The 22,314-nt window shown below is 37.7% G+C and overlaps 1 pseudogene; it reads left to right on the forward strand.

The window, feature by feature from the left end:
- Positions 1-7,761, forward strand: part of LOC149169625 (uncharacterized) — a 149,143-nt pseudogene extending 141,382 nt beyond the window's left edge.
- Positions 7,762-22,314: the final 14,553 nt, after the last annotated feature.

The raw sequence follows: 22,314 nt of genomic DNA on the forward strand, positions 1-22,314 counted from the left end.
CATTTTGCAAGTATCATTTTCACTTTTCTCCTATCGTTGCAAATTTCGTCTTTTGGCATGGGAAGTGTCGCATATCACATTAGCTCAGTTATGGTTCATTTCAAGGGATAAATTTGGTGCCAATGAGTCTTGTTTATCATATATATGTGTGTTACACTCATTCCCAAAGTTTTATGCACTATCACAAAAGTGTCGTCATTGTCGTCGCAAAGTGTATCTTAAGTGTCACACTTAGAGGAAGTTGTCATATTATCATCGCATTGAGGGGATTATGCCATTCATGTTTTCTGAGAGATCGATTCTGAGTCATTGATTGTTCTTAGTGTGTGATCATGTTCAATTCTTTTCCTTGTTCACTTTGAGCTCAATGATTCCGCACTTAGCCAAATTCTGAAAAATTCTTGCCTGCACAGTAGTCCTTCACTCAGCCCTCCTAAACTATACACTGCCTAGTCTCATCCCTCAAGCTCAACTCTTGCCTCTTGGAAATGCACAATACGTAGTTCCTACCTTCCAGAACTACAGACTATGCAGTCTTATTGCTCAACCTTGGCCCATGGAGCTCTAGAATTGTGTAGCTTAGCCTCCAACCAGTCCTCTTCTATGCAAAGTGTAGTCTCAAGCCTCAAGCTTCCATCTTGACTCCTTGAACTACATAACTCCACAAGCCCTATGTATCTATCTCTCCAGAACTACACAGCGGGAAACTTCAAGCCTCAAGCTTGCCTCCTTGAAACCCTTAACTACGGAGTAGCCTTGCCCTGGCCTTCTTGACCTACATTAAGGAGTCTCAAGCCTAAGTCCTTTCTCCTAACCTCTTGATCTGCACAACTATGCAATCCCTGAGCTAGTCTCTCAATCCAACACCTAGTTCTAGTTCAATCAGATATTTTTATGAAGCATGTTAGAATAGGAGTTTTCAAACTAATGTCATCTTTTCATGAGTGGATTTCAGTTGCAGGTATCTTGTTATGATATGATGATGATAAAGGAGATGAAGAAGGATACCATCCTAGAACAAAACTACGCAGTTGCATAGACAAGTTGATATTTGAATAGGAAGGAGAAGGGACGCTAGCATCTGACAGAAGATCAAAGATCATGATCTCATGAAGACTCCATATCAATCAACCCCTTGGAGGATGAATACAAAGCACATCCAAGATCCATCATGAATATGAAAAGAAAGCAACAAAAAGAGCAGCTTGGTAATGCCATATCATCATGAAGTTCCATGTCATCATTGTCAAGAGTCATCTCAAGAGTCACATATGTCATAGTGTCTTGCCACATCAATTGTGGAATGTAATTATGTAATTCTCCAAAATGAGCAAATGTAAAATATGTCGAGGACCAAGAGTCCCACATGGAATTTGAAGAGTCACTATTGAGTTTGAAAGTCATATAGAACCTCAAAGGTCATGTAAGAATTCAAAAAGTCATTATAGAAGCTCAAGAGTCATGAGGGAGGTTAAGAGTCACCTCATTTGTTATAAATACACCCTCATAAGTCAAGCAAAAGGACTTTTGGGACTTGAAATTTCACCTTGGATTCTCTAGCATTGACATAGGAGAGTAGATCTTTCTTTGGAGAAGCAAGTGGTGACTTAATGTTCCACTATTGGGTTTAGTGTGGTAGCATTGTACTTCACATTGTACTTGTATAGCTTGGAAATTCCACTTAATATATGAAGCTCGATGATCCAACACATTTTCATGCACATATCGTAAATATAGTAAGACTATTCTTTATATGTTTGTGGTATATGTTTTTTTCACATGTACTAAGGAAATTGAACTATTTTGGTGGCTTTGGTACTTATCTTGTTGAAGGTGTGTTGTATTTGGCTTTATGATAGTGTTTGGCTTGTGAACTACTTTGCAGGCTAACTTGTGATCCTCTTATGCTCTTGTGTGTCTCTTTTAGGATGGTACTATTACTTTTCTTCTAGAGGCTCACTCTCTTTCTCCCTGCGTGAAAGTGTTAGATGATCCAAAAATAATTTATTATCATAGGTTATAAAATTGAAATAAAATAATTATTAATTTAAGAAATTAAATTAATAATTATTATTCTAGAATGATTAATTATTTAATGGAGACTGTTAGTGTCGGTCTTGAAAGCCCTCCATTAGTGATCAAAAAGCTCTTTGCATTTGCATTAGTAGGTGTCTCATCAGTGTCAAATCTTGCATTCCGTTAGGCATGCCATAAACCTGATGGAGGAGTTGGTCCATTATACCCCTCTTGGCTTTGCTGGATCAGGTCATATCAATTGTTAAGTTTTTTCAAGCTTGTCTTGTTTTGTCTTGGGGTCCAAGGTCCTAGGTCTAGGGTTTTGGTCATTTATCTCTGCAAGGTCATGTCTTTGGAAATCCATGAGTACTCAGCAAGCCAGAGGGAGGATTGTAAACATGTTTCTTTGATATTTTTATCTTGTACAGTGAATTTTCACCTTGGATTTAAAAACTCTATTTTTAAAGCCAAGGTCATTTTTTCGGTTTTTGTAAATAAATGATGAAATTTCAAAAATCTTCAGTGGACAAAATGCAACCCTGGTCCCCTTGTCAAGGTCCCTCAGATGATCTACCTGCAAAAAGAATCAAGTCAAAGTACTCAATGAGTTAAATTCAGGATAAAGGAAACCAAAGAATCAGTGTTTTAAAAAGTGTCAAAAATAAACTTTATAAAGTGGGTTTATGGATGAAATTTTTTCAAATGGAGTTTATAAAGGTTCAACTTCCCTCCTTTTACTCTCATTGTGCATCCCAACGCTTGAAAGAGAGGTTTGAGAGAGTGATTGGAGAAAGGAGCAAAATTACAGTGATTTCGGGCAGCAGAGTGGTGCGCGACCCGTCAAAGGAGGTGCGCGACCTGTTGGGCGGTGCACGACCCGTCCAGAACTCCTCCGCAGTTCAAAATTACTACGGGTGCGACCCGTTGAACCGCTTGCCTGCAAACTTCAACAAAATTTCTCAATCTCCCTTCAAATCATCTAAATTGGTCGAGCATAGAGTTCAACACTTTTTGCAGGCAGAGACAGCAGTTCAGTTTGTCCACTTTGCTCCAAAACCATGTCAGAAACTGAAACTTATGAGCAAAGTGATGACCATTCATCATCTACAGAAGCTAAGGTACAGAGGAGGCCTCGTAGAGGGGGTAAGGGAGGACATCATAAGCGGGAGGAGCCTACTTCTTTGGCAGACTTACAGGCCTGTCCTATGGCAGTGACTTGCTTTCAGTACATGTCTTGCTATCAGTTTTGTGAGAAGATCTCTCGGATTCAGCACCATAGAGAGTTGGCCCGCCTCTTTGTTTTACATTTGCATGATGGACATGTCAACCTGGCAGGGGTAGATTTTACATTGACTCCCGAGGTGATCTCACAGGCTACAGGGATACCGAATGTGGGTGAGGTGTGGCCTAAGCGCAGATTGCTAGATTTTGTTCACTTTGAGCCCTATGTCCGGCCATCATTCATGAGACATGTGTCGGGTGTTTTTCCATTCAGGTTTCTCCGGAGCGAGTATGCTCCCATCATGAGGCTTATTATGCACTATTTTACCTATGAGGGCAGATTTTCACAGGTGTACTCTTATCACATTCGCCTTTTGATGCATTTCACTCGAGTGAGGATGATGAACATCCTGGTCTTCTTCTTTCATAACATTCAGAGGATGGTGCCCATGTTGCAGAAGAAGACCCCGGTCCAGCAGTACAGGAGCTTATATCATTATGGTTTGATTCAGCTCATAGTTTTGCATCAGTTGACTCAGCAGGGCATCTCATGGGAGGAGTTCATTTCCCGTGAGATTTTCACAGCATCATCCCAGCCACATCCTGAGGTCATTCGGGAGGAGGGAGGACCATCTCAGCAGCCCGATATTCCGGTCACTCGACATGTCAGTTCTTCACCTCAGCTTACCTATCAGAAAGGCCCGAGGGCCTTATTTGCAGCAGCCAGGCGAGTACTATCTCCACAGCAGGTGGAAGGGGTCTCGCCTTCATCGTCAGCACAGCGAGTGTTATCTCCACATCAGGTGGAAGGGGCCTCGCTTTCTTCACCAGCACAGGTACCAGAGAGGGGCAAGCAGCCCATGATTCATGAGGGTCCATCAGGAGTTCCGGACACCGAGGTGATTGATCTTGAGGCCAGTTCTCCTAGCCGAGAGGCAAAGGAGATCATTCAGCATCTCAGGGCCGAGAATGATGTTTTGCAGAGGAGACTTGAGGGTGCCCAATGGACCATCACCTACCTGGAGCAGCGGAACAAACAGCTAGAGGAGGAGAAAGTTCTTGATGAGCTATGGAGGATTCGTAGTGACCGAGTCCTAAACCAAAGGAGGCCCGATGATACTTTGCCTGCTGACCGTGAGTCTATGCTTATCCAGGTCAATGCACATTTAGAGAGGCTGTTGGCTAAGGCCAACCAAGAGAAGAAGCTGCTGAGAAACATGAAAAATCACTATTGGGCAAGGATGCATGTCTGCAAGGCTAAAACGAAAGTTTTTCAAAGGAGGTTGACCGAGGCACTAAAATGGAGAAGAAGGCCAAATCCCCTCCGTATCTTGGCTGTGGCTTCACTCAAGGATCATGGCACTCAATAGCCTAGCCACATCACAAATCCCAAAAAATTCTGAGAATTTTGGGTAATTTTGGCAATTTTTGGTAATTTACAGGTTTTGGCTCTTTAACGGGTCTCACCCCCGGTGAGACCCTTTGTCATGGCAACTCCTTTTCAAAAAAACTCAGCATTTTTGGATTTTTCATGAAAAATTACATATGCCCATGGATGGACTTGAGTTTTTATGGAGTTTTTGGCCTCCAAAAGGTCAAAATACATGCAAAATTTGACTTTCTGCCCCTTTTTTGAGTTGCAGAAAGCAGTCTTGGGAGAATTGAGTTTTGACTGGGCAAATGACCTCCAAACTCAAAAATTCCAGTTGGGTTGGAAAGTAGACTCACAGACCTTTCCAACAAGCCCACTTTGTCGCAATTCTGATACCGGGAAGGCCTCCAAACAGAGCTGCCAATGTGCGCGACCCGTTGAGGAAATTTTGCCAGATTTGACCAGTTCAGCCCAGAAAACGCAGTTTGGCTCCAGTTTGACTTTTTGAGGTTGATGGTGGTCTTCTTGGATGTAATTGTGAAACTTTTTGGATACTTTTACTCTTGTTTAACTCTTCTAGAAGATTATCTCATGTAAAGGGTAAAAATTGAATGTATGAACTGGTTTCCAAGTTTATAGAGGCAAGTTGTTTTGACTGCCTATTTTGTAGTGCTTAGTTTAGAAGTGGTTCAAACAGCTCCTAGGATAGTGAACTCGACCCATGGAGGCAGGGAAAGAGGTTAGATCATCTATATTATGTACTTTCTTGCTCATTTTCATGGTTGGACTCTTGAGGGAGCAGCTATCATTGTATATTTTCACTGTATCTCTGCAATTTTTGGCTAAGGAAGACCAGGGTTTTGCAGTCATCTTTGGGATTCTTGTGGACTCATGTGTTGATGGTGTGTTTCTCCATGTTATTGTAAGCTTTGTTATGTGATTCATTTCCTTTCTATACTTCTGCATATTAAACAAATGAAGTGTTAGAGTAAGAATTCATGCTTGCCATGCTCTGCTTTTAAGTTTGTTTAATTTCGATGTTTTCTACTGTCTAAAGAGAATTCAAATTCATTGTTTGCTCTCTTTAGCCTTCTTATCTTTCATTCCTAACCATCCACTTCAGTCAAAGACATCAGCACTGTCTCCTACCTCGCCCCAAGGAAACCCCTGCAGAAACTGTGTCCCATCCCCGCACCCAAAATTGCCCTCTCCTCAATTTGCCACCAAAAAACCCAAAAACCCCAAAATCAATCTTTCTGATCAGTTTACTAGCCTAATATCAGTGTTACCTTGTTGGTCATCTCATCCCATTGAAGATCTGCCGAGATTGACCGGAGAGAGCCTTCTCCTGCCCCGTAGGGCTAGCTACGAGGCTGAATGGTTTGATGTAGCTTTGAGGTTTGCCTTTTTCAGCCTGAGGTGAAATTTCAAGTGCTAACAGAGACAATTAGAAATTAGTATATTGTTGTAACAAGATATGACTCTCCAAATGTGTCGTATCTTAGGCTCTATTTTAGGAGATTAGTTAGCTAGTTGGTTTGAATAGCATTTAATGTAAATGGACACTTGTTATTTAATAGGTGATCCATAATTAGAGGTAGTTAGGACATGGAGCTTATAAATAACTCATTGCAAGAGTGTTTGGTTGTTCGGGTGTAAACTCTTGCAAATCAATTATGTAATTGTTTTTCTGATTAATAAAATTATGTGTCTGAGGACACTTCTGCCATTATTGTGGTATCGGAGCTCCAGTAATGCTGCAGTGGAAGTGAGGAGGACATTCCAGCTCAACAAAGTCCTGGAAAACTCCATTCAATTGACCGGCAAATGATTGGTATGGAAATTGTCCAGTTTTTGTTTAAAAAAGAAAATAAATTTTATCATTGATTTTAGATTTTTAAAATCTAAAAATCATTTTTTAGTATTATCAAAAATTGCCCCTGTTTTTTGGAATTTTTGTTACTGCTCCGCTTCAACACTGTTTGGCCTGAAACTCGCGACTGGATATAGAAGCGACCATGATATTGTTGTTTCTTCTTGTATTGTTGTCCACAATGGCGGTGTCGTCGGTTCTGCCATTATTGAACATTGTCCGTTGCATCTGGTTTCTCTGCACGCAGCACAACTAATTGGAATACAATCTCCTAAAGAGATGTTTGTTTTTGTAAGCTGGACAGGAAATAGTGGGTCAAAAAGGCCATCCTAGTGTCGAGATGTGAATTAAAATGAAATAAATTTTGTTGGTCAAAGAGATATATTTCTTTAGGTTGAGTGAGATAAATTTTGTGGTTGGCCAAGCCAAAGTTGGTATACAAGACTGTTCTTGTGCCCTAGGTTAACGGGCTACCATTTCGACTGCCTGGTTATTTAAACTTAGTTCAGCCGACAGCCTCTCTTGTACTGTATTACTGATGTATAATGTTTAGTAAAGAATCGCACTGCAGCGTGTGGGCCTTTGTTTGCACAAATTATTCTAGTATGCATGTTGCAGGGCCTTGGACTATCTGATGTCTTGCAGCGAGGAACATTAGATAGTGGGAAAAGATTGCATTGATACTGTGAGAGGATCTACACAGATCACAATTCCAAATAACTGCTTCACTGACCACGACTGCAGCTCCGAATGGTCTCTTTACAAGCACATTGACACGCCCCATGTTTCTGCATTTAATGAATCTGTGGTAGGAAGTGTAAAGTCTATTTTCAAAAGCTAGGAACAACGTTTGGATAATTCATCTGAGTTTTTGGAGAGCAATGATGGTGATCCAGAGCTAATTGTTTTTATACCATTCACGTCTGATGTAAAGATAAAAAGTATTTCTGTTATTGGTGGTACTGGAGGAACGAGTCCTTCAAGAATGCAAGTGTTCATAAATCGGGATGGCATTGATTTTTAAGTTGCTCAAGAAATAACACCAGTTCAGGAATGGGAATTGGCAAAAAACACTCAAGGAGAACTTGAATATCAAACAAAGTATTCTCAATTTCAGGGTGTGGCAAGTCTCACTTTGCATTTTCCTGAAAATTTTGGAGCTGAAACAACCCAAATATATTATATCGGCTTAAGGGGCGAAGCTACTCAAATAAAGAGGGATACTGTAGCCAATATTGTTTATGAAGCCAGAGTGAAGCCTGTTAGCCTATCAATGTAAAGCCAGAAGAAGCCAGAGTGATGCCTGTCAACTTGGATCATAAAGTTTTTTTTGTAATATAATGCATATTGTATTTTGGAGAAATCTCATGATTTTTTAATTTTGGAGTTTATGTTTTGTGGAGTAATAAGGGATATTTGTAAATGTTAAGGATTGTAAATTTTGGAGTAATAAGGAGACTTTAGTTGTAATTTGTTTTTGGAGAGATTGTAACTCAAAGTAATTTTACTTTGAGGGGGGGTAATTTATTTTTTACCATATTGTGCAAAAGCACCATTGTAAAAAGTCAAATTTTGAAAGTTGCCTTGTAAAAAGTTGAGAAATTGACTAGAGCCATGTGCAAAGCTCAGTCAATTGTCTCCTGTTTTGACGACTATTTGAGGGTAAAGGCCAAGCCCCGATAGATCGTGTTTTTTTTGCGTAGTGTGTTGTGTTGACTATCTTGTCATTTCTGTTCTGATTCTTGGTGCGACGCTTCAACGCTAAAATGTCTATGTTGATTAATTTGTTTTCTGATTCCAACAAACTAGAAGGCACCAAATCTTATAAAACATGGCATCGACTCATCGAAAGCACACTCATTTAAAATGAATTATGGCAGGGAATATGTGATGGATATGTTAAGCCGAATAAACCCACAGATGCAGCTGCACTAGCAAAATGGGAAATCAAGAATGCTAAAGCCTTAGCTCTTATTAAATCGTCTGTGAATGATGAAATGTATGTCCATATAGAAAATGCTTTAGATGCATGGACTGCTTTGAAAACTTTTAAAGACCTCTTTGATACTCAACCTGAATCAAAGAAAGTCGATCTACAATTAAAATTGTTGCAACAAAAATTAACTGAAGGCGGTGATGTTCTTGAATATCTCTCAAGACTTAAGAATATCAGGCAAGAAATTATTAATGTTGGTTTTCCCGCAATTGATGATAGCTTTATGGTCACAATTGTAATTGTTGGGCTTCCTTCTTCCTATACACATTTTTTAGAGACTCTACAAGTAACTGGGAAATTAGAGAAACTAAAGTTTGATGAGCTTTGTGAAATGTTGAGTCAACATGATAAAACTTTTGGGAAGAAGAAAGTTGGTGAAGATGTTTTTCTCACAGAGGCCAGCACTAGTAAGTCATCAGCAGATAGTTCTCGAGGAAGAGGCAGATGGAATCAGAATCAAACAGCACATAATCGAGGTCGAAGCCAAAGCAGAGGAAACAATTTTAACAGAGGAGGAAGAAATAATTTTCAAGGTAGAGGAAACAACCAAGGAAGAGGCAATTTTCAAGGACAAGGATATAATAATCAAGGTAGAGGACAATCTCAAAATAGAGGTCAAAGCAGAGGCAGAGGACAATCTTCAGGAAGAGGAAGAGACTTAAGTCAAATTGTGTGTCGAAGATGTAACAAAGTTGGCCATTATGCTGAAGATTGTCGAACATCACTTAATAAAATTCCCAAGTTTCAGCAGCATTCAACACAATTTGCAAATGATCAAGATGAAGATAACTCAGAATATGTTTTTACTTCCTCACCAACATCACAAATTTCATCCCATCTTAGAAGTGACTATGAAGATGCCTGGATCTTGGATTCCGGGGCAACTCAGCACATGACTTGTCGACGTGATTTTTTCTGGAATTTTCAAGATTGCCAACTTAATTCCATTTTTCTTGCTGATGATACAAAACATACTCCTTATGGAAAAGGAGTAGTAAAAGTTTTTCTCCCTGGTATTGGAGAAAAAATGATTTCCAATGTATGGTATGTACCCAGTTTCAAGAAAAATTTGCTCTCTTTAGTCACGATTCGACAAGCAGGACATCAGGTGATTATGGAAGATGGTTTAGTGAAGATTAATTCAGTGAAACAGAACTTGAAAACAGTCATGACAGGTTATGAAGATGGAAAACTGTTACAGATGAAAGGGACAGTTATTCCAAGGCATTCTGATTTTGCAGGGGCAGTGACTACAAGTATTTCACCTATAAGACTATGGCATGTAAGATATGGACATTTGAATTTTGAGAGTCTTTCTCAATTGCAGAAACAAGGAATGGTTAAAGGACTTCCCACATTCAAAGGGAAAATGCAAAATGTGAAGCTTGCATTTATGGAAAACAAAATCGAGAAAGTTTTCCAACAAGTTCATGGCGTGCAAACAGGCGGCTACAACTAGTTCACAGTGATGTTTGTGGTCCACTACAAACTTCATTTGGTGGTTGCAAATATTTCTTATTATTCATTGATGATTTTAGCAGAATGACTTGGGTTTACTTCTTGAAGAACAAGTCAAAAGCATTTGATAAGTTTAAAATTTTTCGCCAACTTGTTGAAAATGAAGTCAAAGAAAAGATAGGTGCTCTCAGGACAGATAATGGGGGAGAATTCACTTCAAATGAATTCAAAACTTATTGCAGTGAAAATGGCATCAAACGACATCTTACTACTGTTTACACTCCACAGCAAAATGGAGTAGTCGAAAGAATGAATCGCACTTTGTTAGGCATGGCGAGATCCATGTTAACTTTCAAAAGGTTAAGTCCAACATATTGGGCAGAAGCAATATATGCAATTGTCTACTTAAGAAACAGATCTCCAACTGCTTCTTTAGACGGAATCACACCTTATGAAGCTTGGTTTGGTTTCAAACCTCGAGTTAAACATCTTAGAGTTTTTGGGTCAGTGTGTTATGCCTTAGTTCCGAAAGAAAAACGAACTAAGCTTGACTCGAGAAGTTTAAAATGCACAATGATTGGCTATTCTGATGAGAAGAAAGGGTATCGTCTTTTGACCAATGGAAAATTCATTGTGAGCAGGGATGTCATTTTTGATGAAACAGAGAGTAAGAGTGCTGAAGAAATTGAAAATCTTCTTCACAAGTTAGAAACTAAAGGAAGTAAAAGAAATGGAAAAATGCAAAGTCAACCAACTTCACCAAATTGGTATGAACTTGATTTTCCTTCCTCTGAAGATGAGTCATCCAGTCAATCTACATCAACAACATCATCTGGGTCTTCTAGCAGTTCATCCGCATCTCCAAGCAGCAGCAGTTCTTCTGACAGTGATTCTCCACATTCTTCACCTGAACGACGAACATCAGTTTATATTAATCCTCTTTACAATGATGGGGACTTTACAGAAGCACAAACAAGTGAGCACCAACTTCCGAAATGGGCAGTTCAACTTTTGAAAGACGTCAAGCCTGATGAACAGAATAAAAATGGCACCAGAAGGGCACATAGAAGTGAAGGCAATTTTGCCTTGATAGCAAATGATTTTACTGAACCTTCCACATACAAAGAGGCAGTAAAACATAAAGAATGGCAATAGGCTATGGTTGAAGAATATCAAGCAGTAATTGATAACAACACTTGGAAACTTGTTGATTGTCCAGCAAATGTTAAACCCATAGGATGTAAATGGGTTTACAGAATTAAGTATAATCAGAAGGGTGAACTTGAAAAGTATAAAGCACGACTTGTCGCAAAGGGTTTTGCGCAGCAAGAAGGCATTGATTATGAAGAAACTTTTGCTCCAACAGCGAAATGGAACACCATTCGATTAACACTTGCATTGGTCGCTCAAAAAGGATGGAAAGTTCATCAAATGGATGTGAAAAGTGCTTTTCTCAATGGGGATTTACAGGAGGAAGTGTATATGACCCAACCACCAGGTTTTGAAGTTGAAGGACAAGAACATAAAGTCTGCAAATTGATCAAGGCTTTATATGGACTAAAACAAGCTCCCCGAGCTTGGTATGCAAAGATGGATGAATACCTTAAGAAAGTTGGTTTTCAACGAAGTGAATCTGATGATACTTTGTATGTGCGACAACAGGGCAAATATCTGGTAATTCTTGTTATGTATGTAGATGATTTGATCATCACTGGAAATCATGATGATCATATTTCACAGGTAAAAGAGGAGTTACATGCAGGTTTTAAGATGATAGATTTGGGATTACTTCACTACTATCTTGGAGTTGAAGTCTTCCAACGTCCACATCATATTTTCATTTCTCAGAGTAAGTATGCAGCAGAGGTTCTTTAGCGTTTTGGCATGCAGGATTGCAAGCCCGTTCTTACCCCCATGGAGCAAAACTTGAAACTTTCAAAATTTGAAGGGGGGGAAAGGTGGACAGTACAACTTACAGACAGTTGATTGGCAGCTTGATTTATTTGACAAATACTCATCTTGATCTATCTTATGCAGTTAGTATTCTTTCACGTTTTATGTAGGAACCACAAGACAGCCACTGGAATGCAGCCAAAAGAGTTCTTCGATATATCCAAGGAACAAAAGATTTTGGTCTTCTTTACACAAAGACTAAAAATTTTGTACTTGGTGGATATTCTGATGCCGAATTTGCTCGGAGTATTGATGATCGAGCATCAACATCAGGTTATTTAATGAACATGGGATCAGAAGCAGTATCTTGGAGTTGTAAGAAACAAGCTACAGTGGCCACTTCTTCAGCAGAAGCAGAGTACATTTCAGCATGGGAAGCAGCATGTGAAATTGTTTGGTTGCACAGAATTTTGCAGGACTTGGGCATTTCTCAGGCAGAAGCTACATCATTATTCAATGACAGCCAGTCCGCCATCAAACTTGCCAAGAACCCAGTTTTTCATTCAAAGACAAAGCATGTGGACACCAAGTCTCATCATATCAGATCTCTCATTGCCAAAGATGTCCTCAAGCCAGTTTATTGTCCTTCCGAAGATCAGATCTTCGACATTTTCACGAAACCGCTTGGCAGAATAAAATTTACTAAGTTCAGGGATGAACTTGGTATCTGTTGTAATGTATCTTTGGATCATAGGGGGGAATGTTAGATGATCCAAAAATAATTTATTATCATAGGTTATAAAATTGAAATAAAATAATTATTAATTTAAGAAATTAAATTAATAATTATTATTCTAGAATGATTAATTATTTAATGGAGACAATTAGAAATTAGTATATTGTTGTAACAAGATATGACTCTCCAAATGTGTCGTATCTTAGGCTCTATTTTAGGAGATTAGTTAGCTAGTTGGTTTGAATAGCATTTAATGTAAATGGACACTTGTTATTTAATAAGTGATCCATAATTAGAGGTAGTTAGGACATGGAGCTTATAAATAGCTCATTGCAAGAGTGTTTGGTTGTTCGGGTGTAAACTCTTGCAAATCAATTATGTAATTTTTTTTCTGATTAATAAAATTATGTGTCTGAGGACACTTCTGCCATTAGAAAGTACCTTGTATACATTTCAATTGCATGCCTCGCAGTGTCAACTTACTTTCTTGTTTCAAATAATGTTTTTATAACCCATTATGTTGATAATGGTAGCCAAGGAAAATCCCTAAGGATAATGGAAACTGATAATATTTCTAGTTGGAGCTCTTAGTCCAAATAGTGGGAGGTCTAATTAAGACTTCACATCGGGGAGGACCCCTTGGTTGATGGATTTCTAGCATCGTCAATAAAAGGATGAACTAAAGAAACCCAAAAAAGAAACAAAACAAGTAGAACAACCAAGGGAAGGCATAGAAAAATCTCAGGGACAAAAAAGTACAAAAAGGAAAAAGATAGTGTAAATTGTACAACTAGAGCGGAAGAGTAGAAGAATGACAAGGAGAATGACCAAACAAGACATCAATAATCCACCAGAGACTATATATATTAACAACAAGGTACCCGAATTTTCAATAAAGACTCTAGATGTGCACTTTGTTCAACAACAAGCTTATGACTATTTTGAAACATTGGAGAAAGAAGCACAAAAATAAAAGGTAAATTCACCTTTTGAGCCAGAAGTCCATCATGGTATTTTGCATACTGATAGTCCAGTCTTTAATCAACATGGTTTAGAGAAAAGTGTTCCTTCTCCAAAGGAAGAATAAGACATTAAAACATTACAGCAATAAATACTTGAATTGGAGATTCTAAATAATCATATCAAGGGTGAAAATCAATTGGTAAAAGATCATAATGAAACTATGCTTATTAAAATGTGTTAATGATATAACAAAAATCAAAAGCTTAAGGAGAACAATAAGATGCTCAAATAGAAGATCAAAGGGATACAAACTAAACTATTGATGAGAAAGGAAAGGTGGATAGAACATGTTAAAAGCAAGTAAAAGCACACTAATCTTGATGCTTTGATTTAATCCACAGAGGCATTCCTCTGAAAGACATCACTGAAAGTTTTGAAATTTTGTCACTCTCAAATGCATGAGGACATGCAACACCTTTGGTGTGGGGGAATGTTGAGCCTTCGATTTGTCCTCTTTTTGACAGTTTATCTTCCCCTTCATCCACTTATTTTCTCACATATTTCCATTTAATTTCATCTTCTCCATTGATTAAGAGCCATCCAGGTCATACAATTACATTGAAAAGGTAAATTTCTGTCATTAGCTCAAATATATACATTTTTATTTGTGAAATTAGTTTAACTAGACAATAGCTACAAAAATGTGCATCTTTTGTAGTTAACCTAATATTTTGCAGTCAAATCCAAATTTCTATAGGTTTGCATGTGCTAGAGATTAGCCAGAACATATGAGTAGCTTCCAAATGTTGTCAATATGGAGCTCCACCTATTGGTTACATATGAAAGTTCACAGGCTGGGTGTTTCTTGTCAGTCAAACTTATGGTTAACGTGGCTATGGCACACTTGTAATATGCAGAATATCAAACGACTGGTTTTGTAATCAAGTGATCAAGGATTATTAGCAAGCAATAAAAGTTGAAGTTGACGATGTGTTAAGAATTGTCTTCTCATTATTCGCTCCTTCAGTAGTGAATCATGAGAAGAAAAAATCCTATTTCAATTCAGACACTTATATATCGATTTCAAATCTAATTTCTAGGAAACAACTTCTCAAGTTGTTTAATTTTGAAAAATTATAAAAAAAACTTCATTTGTAAGTGAAACAAAATTCAATGTTTTTTTTTTGTCGATAAAAGCACTGATTTTATATTACTTATGATAAAATAAGTACATATTGATGGTCATCAGCTCATCCTACCTCACTCTGACAAGATTTGTTGGTGAGGAGAGTTGGAATATACAACTTAAGATTTCTCAGCTTGCACCTTATTTCTTGAGGGCTTCTCAGCCATACAAGCCAAAAACTAACAAAATTAAGAAACAACATATCACATCCATTTTAGGGTGGTGAATGTGATGAATGCATATATGCATGAGATGGATTTTCCCTTTGAATTTGTTAGTCCTGCTGGTGAAATTCAATGTGCTCTAGTCGATCTTCAATCTGATGCATTCGATCATGAATCATGTGCTGGCTTTGATAGACATATGCTAATTGCTATAGAATTTCCTCTTGGTTAAACTGAATGTTATTCCAATAGGCAAAATTATTGTTGCAGTCCTTTTTCCTATGTACCAGAGGATGTCTAGGTTGGCCTGGATCCTCCTTAGTTGATCAACAATGGAGTTTAACGAGGTGTCCTAGAATACTCAGTCGGGAGGAATCATAGGAATCCGAGTGAGCTCCTCCTCTCTATCGAAGATGGCTTAATGTGCCTCATTGGAGGAAGAGGCACCACCACCTCTATTATCGATATGTCCATGTTGGCCACCCCCTCATCGGGTTCTTCCTTGTTATTTTTTCATAACTGCAGGTAGAACAACGTCACACTCCCATAGGCATTGGAACTCACCACTTCCTTTCTCAATCCCTTCCACCCACAACCAGACTACACAACTTCCTGGAATCAGGTAATGGGTATTTCCCAACCAATTCCAAGCCGCCCCTGACCACCCAACACCACAGAGATGATTCAACCCCTCACATACATCTAATCGCAACAACTAGACAATATAATGGCCACAGTTCAATAATGAAGCCCCCTAAAGTTGTAGGAGATCTTCAGCCTTTGACACTCCCACCCTCATAACATGCAGAGGCTCTATTCCTCTTCCATTTGAGACCCAACTTCACAGTAGCCCCTAGACCTGGTGAGACTACTATTGGAGGGGCGAAATACAAGTGCTCACCAATGGAAACTGAAAGGCTCAAAATTCTCCTCACAAGGGGAATAGACACCAGGAAGATTACACCAATTACCTACCCACCCTGGTAATACCTATAAAAACTCACACAAGACACAGACTTCCTCACCGAGTGATTGGCTAGCTTGGCCCAACAAAGCCACCATTCCCCTTGACTGATGACCCAAAAAAACTAACAACAAAGCATAAATTGAAAAGAATCCACATACACTAGACAAGGAAATAAAGCATTACCCAAACTTTTCGGATGTTGAATTTCACTGATGTAGCATGTGGGTAGCCAGCAGGTGAAGACACCATAGACCAAAGAATATGCAGACAAATACCAACAAAAAATTATCTTCTTATTGCTCCCCTGGATCACAAACGAATTCTTAGACACACAACCAAACACATAGGTTGATTGCAACCACTAGCAGCTTACCACCCTAGCCTTTCAACTTTCGTCGGAGACCTGGCTAGTGAACATAACCGTTACCCTTCTACTCCTCGTTCATTCTCATCACCCACCACAGACACACTAAGGTCTTCCTCCTCTAGAGCGAGCAATAAAACCTACCTCTCTCCCAAGATTTCCATTGACGCATCGAGAGCCCCCCATATTGTCACATTAAACCACGCATGGTGAACAGTTGGATGAGGGTGGGGATCCCAAGGCCCCCTATATTGCTTGTCGATCACCCCTGTTGGTGGAAACACAATTCAAACATTATTATTATTTTTGATGTTTATCTTTGTGAAGACTCTATTTATATGTTTTGAATAATATAACATTTTTTCATGGTAATCTCATAATTTTTAATCACAATTTTATTCTTGTGATATGAGCTTTCAATACCTCACACTCTTAGGAGGGTCCCTTGAAGACGTGTGAGAATAATGCATATGTTTTTCATTCTTTCCATTTTATTTCTTTATCCTTTGTGTTTAGATTAAAACTTGGTTTCATTAAGATGCTTTGTTCTTAGTTAGAATTTATCTTTCATTTTTACTCATTTTCCTTTGCTTTTCTACAGGTTAAGCGCTTGATAAAAGATCAAAAACGACCAAAAAGATTTAATTTAATTTTCTTTTCTAGCTTAGTCTCAAATTTATGTTTGATAAATTATGATTAGTTCTGGTTCAAGTACGCACACACTAATAATCTCTTAGGCCTTCAATTCATTTACCTGCTTTCAATTTAGTATACATTTCATCACTCCTACTTTCTAGAATAGTTTTGCTTTCAAAAGTATAATAATCTAGATTTACTTTCAAAGCTTTGTAGATTGGAATTGTCTTTAATTCATAGATTAAATTTTATTTTTAAACTCAATAGATTAAGATAATTTTTGAATTCAATAGATTAGATTTGGCTTCAAGCACAATAGATTAAATTTAATTTCAAGGTTCATAAATTAAGAATAAATTTGATTTTAAAGTCTTGTAGATTAGAATTTGCTTTTATGTTTGATAGCATAGAATTTCAAAAGCTTTCATAGTTCATAATTAGCATAGTTTTCTTTGAATTCCTTTATATTTCAAGTCTTGGATTTGAGGTTTTCTTAGAAATAGTCTTTGAGAAAGAATGTGTGTGTGTGTTCACTAGGATATTTTCATATATAGGTATTTATTTTCAAATTACAATTCATTTCCATAGAATAGTTTTCTTTATAAATGAAATTCGATAAACTAGATATATAGTGCAAGTATACTTCACAAGTTCACGAACCTTAGATTGATAATTTAATGCAAGTAATTTAACCAACAATTAAATTACACAACAAGTATAATACCCATATTTTTCCTAGGTAAGCAAATGTGAATGTTAATGTAAATGTAAAAGATTTATATATATATAAAGCTCATTGTATAAGTATGTGTTTGGATGTAGAACACCGAGGATGGTGTTCCTCTAACGGGGTGGGGTTTGTAACAACCTTTCTTGGTTGCCCCTCATGTAAATACTTTCATGTGCAATTGTAAATAATTGTGAAAAACATAAAAATGACTGGATTGAGGAGAGGACATAGATTTATAGCTTGAGTGGAGAAGTTGCTCAGGAATTGCTTGGGGAAATGACCAAACTCAAAAGTTTGTGTTTAATGGCCACCCATATCCCTGTTGAATTAAATACAAGCATGCACATGCATTAAAATGGAGTATGGCCGCTTGAGTAAAAGGAAGAGCATGTTTACCGTCGTGGGACATGTTTTGGTTAACACGCAACAACAAGCCATGGGGAAAGAGAGACACAGAAGACGAGAACACACCAGGAAGGGTTATGCGGAGGGGACAATGAATTTAGAAAAGAGCTACGAAATAAAACATTACAGTTTGGTATGAAAAAAATAATCAAAGACCCTATGAAATTAATTAGGTGGAGCACTAGAGAGTTCTCTAGATTCATGTGTGTGTTGTTTAATAGGTGGAGCCCAAGATCTCTAGATCACCATGGAGCCTCTCAGATGGAGTTGTAGTGTGCTTTGGATTGTTGAAGGAGATAGGTGGAGGCACTGTGGACTATGGAATCTTGAAGTGTGAAGCAGGTGGAGATGATTTGGAACTCTCGATTCCTTTAATGATTGATTGGGTGGAGAATTGTGTGCTTTGGATTCCGTAGAGTGTTTTTTGAGTGGAGTCACTGTGTACTCTAGACTTATGGTTGTTAGATGGAAGCACTTTGTACTTTGGATTCCAATGCGATGTGTTAATTGGACTGGTGTGAAATTCCCTTGAGCACATTATTGGACATTGGATAAACCAATGCTCCCCGTGTGTTTTGTGACATGGACTAACCGCCTCTCATGGATTATTATCTTTGGCGATGTGATCGTTGAATAACACCTATAGGCTTTGGTCTAACGATAATCATGATTCCCAACAAGTGGTATGAGAGCATAGGTCACGAGTTCGATACACAAGGGGTATCAAAGCATAGGTCAAGAGTTCGACACACAAGTGGTATCAGAGCGTAGGTCACGAGTTCGATACACACCAGGCTCGCGTTGGGGGAGAGATTGTTGGACATTGGATAAACCAATGCTCCCCATGTGTTTTGTAACATGGACTAACTACCTCTCGTGGATCCTTATCTCTGGCGATGCAGTCGTTGACTAACACCTACAGGTTTTGGTCTAATGGCAATCGTGATTCCCAACATTCACTCCTCAGGCTCTAAATCTGGATTAGGGGTGGTCATTTGCAAGAAATATGGTAGTGTAGTTGACCTATGGTTTGGAGGAGAGCTGAAGTCCCTCTCTTAGTTTCCAATCACTCAGTTATTAATATAAGTTTTTTATTTATATCTTTGTGTATGCCTATTGCACTTGAATGATAAATATTGTTGTTATATGTCAATGGAGTATTAGAACTATTAAGGAGGAATATGTATTATTGTATGTTTGCAATGATAAATATGTAATCATGGGTGTTACAAAGTGATCCTTTATGTGTGTATTTCTCATGGTTGTGAGGGATTGCAAATTCTTGCGCTGCTAATGTGCTCTTGAAATATAGAGTTAGTTATATGTTGGTATATGAATGTTTGATATGCATAGCTAATTGTTATTGATTGTGATTTCCACTAAATGATGTGTATAGATGTCATGAATAGTAGTTTCTTAAGGTTGTTGAGAGCATGCACCAATACTGTGGATGTGTAATAAACCTAGATAAACGATGGTGTATGTAATGTCACAATTTGGGTGTTATATTGTTAAGAAGTCTAAGAATTTAGGAGCTTGTTGTTTAAGTGTTGTAGATGGTATGCTAGATGTTAGCATAGATACCAATTATACTTGACTGGTTGTTGCTTGCTTTATTTTTGGATGGGTATCTATTTCTTAAGAAATGTGAATGTTTGAGGCTAGTACCATGTATGGTTTGATATATCTATAGATATGAAGGAGTCCACAAGAATTCATTGTGTGGATATGTTGTGTTGTACAAAAACCCCCATTTATGGTGGAAACACTTTAGATAATAAATTGGGGCCCTTTAGAAAATAATTTGGTTTAAATTCATTAAAATCCAAATAAAAAATTCATATACCATGCTACATAGTGAATCGAATTTCGCATTTAGCAAAGTCTTGTATGCAACACTTAACGTTACCATTTGAACATCACAATTTGTGATATGCGAAGAATACAGGAATATTCCTTTCCAGTCAAATCATGTCACACTTTTCGCATCACAGAAAAGAAGCAAAGCATGTTAAACCTTCCTTTACATATTGTGATATGATGATGGACTCGACAAACGAATTAACCCTAATATCAAAACATGTTCGCATCTGAAAGATCGCAATCTTGCAAATCGCAAAACTAGAAATCAAACTATTATGTGACATTTTGAATAACCGATTTGTGAGAGAACCTGGACCCAACAACACATCATTAAATCACATTTCATTCTAAGGATGGTACGATAACAAGTTTTAATGATCTGCTCCAAAAAGATCATTTTCCATAGACCACATTAATGTGAGTTAATCTGGATCTTACGCAAATATTGTTTCAGGTTATGGATATTTATGACTCCATGGCCCAAAAATTTTGATGTCTTCTCACCATTACAGGTGCATTTAAGTGTTTTAGTTCCATTAATTTGAAAAAGATTTTCATATCTGCATGTCATTATATTTCTATTTTTCATCCTCCGCACTATCATTCTTATCTTCTTTGTGGTGACAGGACTATAATAGATACTCAGTTACTTGGTTTGATGGTCAATATGAATAAAGGAAAGGTTACACAGTCCATAGCTAAAGATGTACTGGAATCATCACCTCTATTTTTTTATACAAATTGTTCACCAGAGTGCGGCGTTGACTCCTCAGAGAATGTTTCTAATATATTCAAGAAGGAAATATATAAGGAAGCGATGATAGATGATATTCAATCCTTAGACGCTTCTTATCTTGAGTTCGCATGCTCTATTTTGCATAAGGTAGCAGCCAGGCCAAAATTATTTCCCTACAGTGATATGGTGAAATAGGTTATTGAAAATGTGAACATTGAATACAGATAATTTGTAACCTCAAGGCAAGTGGTCATCGGCTCTTTTAAACCATAGGATATCAGGAGGATCATTTACCACAACCACATAAGGTTTCTGATAAAGTATTTGTTGAGCAATTTGCTACTGAAAATGAAGAACCATCGGAAGTTATAAAGAAATGGAGGTCAAAACCTAGCAAGCGCAAGATGGATAGAACTGGTATGTATTCGGTAGCCTGTCTTGTCGCTCCTCATTTATATATTATCGTAATGTTATGTAAATTATTTGGATATGCAGACACTACCAAGTTTTGAGTTGAATGGATGCCTCTCATTGATGCTTATTCTAATTTTATAATAATGGATTGGGCCACAATATTGTAAAATAACTTAGTCCACCACATCATAGAATATAGGAAGAACCATTTTTTCACTACAAGAACCATTCCTTTGTTTTATATGTGTGCCTACATCATGGACGTTGTGCATTTAATTTTTCCTTTTCCGATTATAGGATGGAAGTGGACACCTTCAAATCCCACACCAATTCATGTATACCATAAAGCTATTTGGAAATCTTGGTTCAATGAATGTTTCTATCAGATTTGTCACGGGGTTATGCTTCCTATTCATCAGGTTGTCTTTGACAAGAAAGCGCCAAGGTTATATGAAGAAACCAAGGTCGATATTCAACCTGTGGTGAGATGGTTTGGGGAGGAATTATTCACATATATTAGTTTTTGGAATCACCGCTCCATGGTATGTCTCTGATAAATTATTAGCCAAAGAAATTGCATACCAGACAGTTATCAAGGGTGTAACCAGGTCTCTCAAAGAGTCTAAAAAATCTTTGGCCCACTTTTCCGCTTCAATGTGGTGTTTATTGTTTAAACGACTTCAAACATGTACAGGTTGAAGTCAAACACATTTACAGTTTAAATATTGTTGAGTTTCGCGAAAGGAAGTATGACCCTATTAAGGTCGTGTATGATTTTACCTCAGCTATTAAAGTCAAGGCGTTTATTCATGAGGACGATTGTTTTGATGATATTTTTGAAGCAGCTAAACAATTTTCACAAGTAAAGAGCTTATCGTCCCTTAGACTGAATCCAATTGAATTAGCATAATTTAAGGATTACAGAAATCAAAGGTTAATGCAAGTGCCTTTAAATCTACTTCAAATAATGTTGCAGGAATCTTAGGAAGAAAGGGCTTCTACTAATGACTCAGGGAAGGATGCCAAGAAAGCATCCAAAGATGCTGAATCACCAAAGGAGTCTGATATAGAGAAGAATGTAGAAGAACCTTCCAACAAAAAGAATATCGAGAAGGGACTTGATCAGGAGAAAATGCAGAAAGAATGGGGATAGTTTGAATAGATAATTAATGAGCCATAGGGGGTACGAATCAAACACAAACTTTTCTCGAAACACCAAAAATTCCCAAGAAATCTTCGAAAATATCTCTCACTACTTCAGAAGATATCAAAGTTATTCCTTCTTTTCCCTCTTCAGAGATTGTTTTGAAAGAAGAGGAAA

The sequence above is a fragment of the Pinus tabuliformis genome, chromosome 4_2 (assembly GCF_031772625.1).
Source record: "Pinus tabuliformis cultivar Carrire ecotype Pingquan chromosome 4_2, CPIR1, whole genome shotgun sequence".
Lineage (NCBI taxonomy): Eukaryota > Viridiplantae > Streptophyta > Pinopsida > Pinales > Pinaceae > Pinus > Pinus tabuliformis.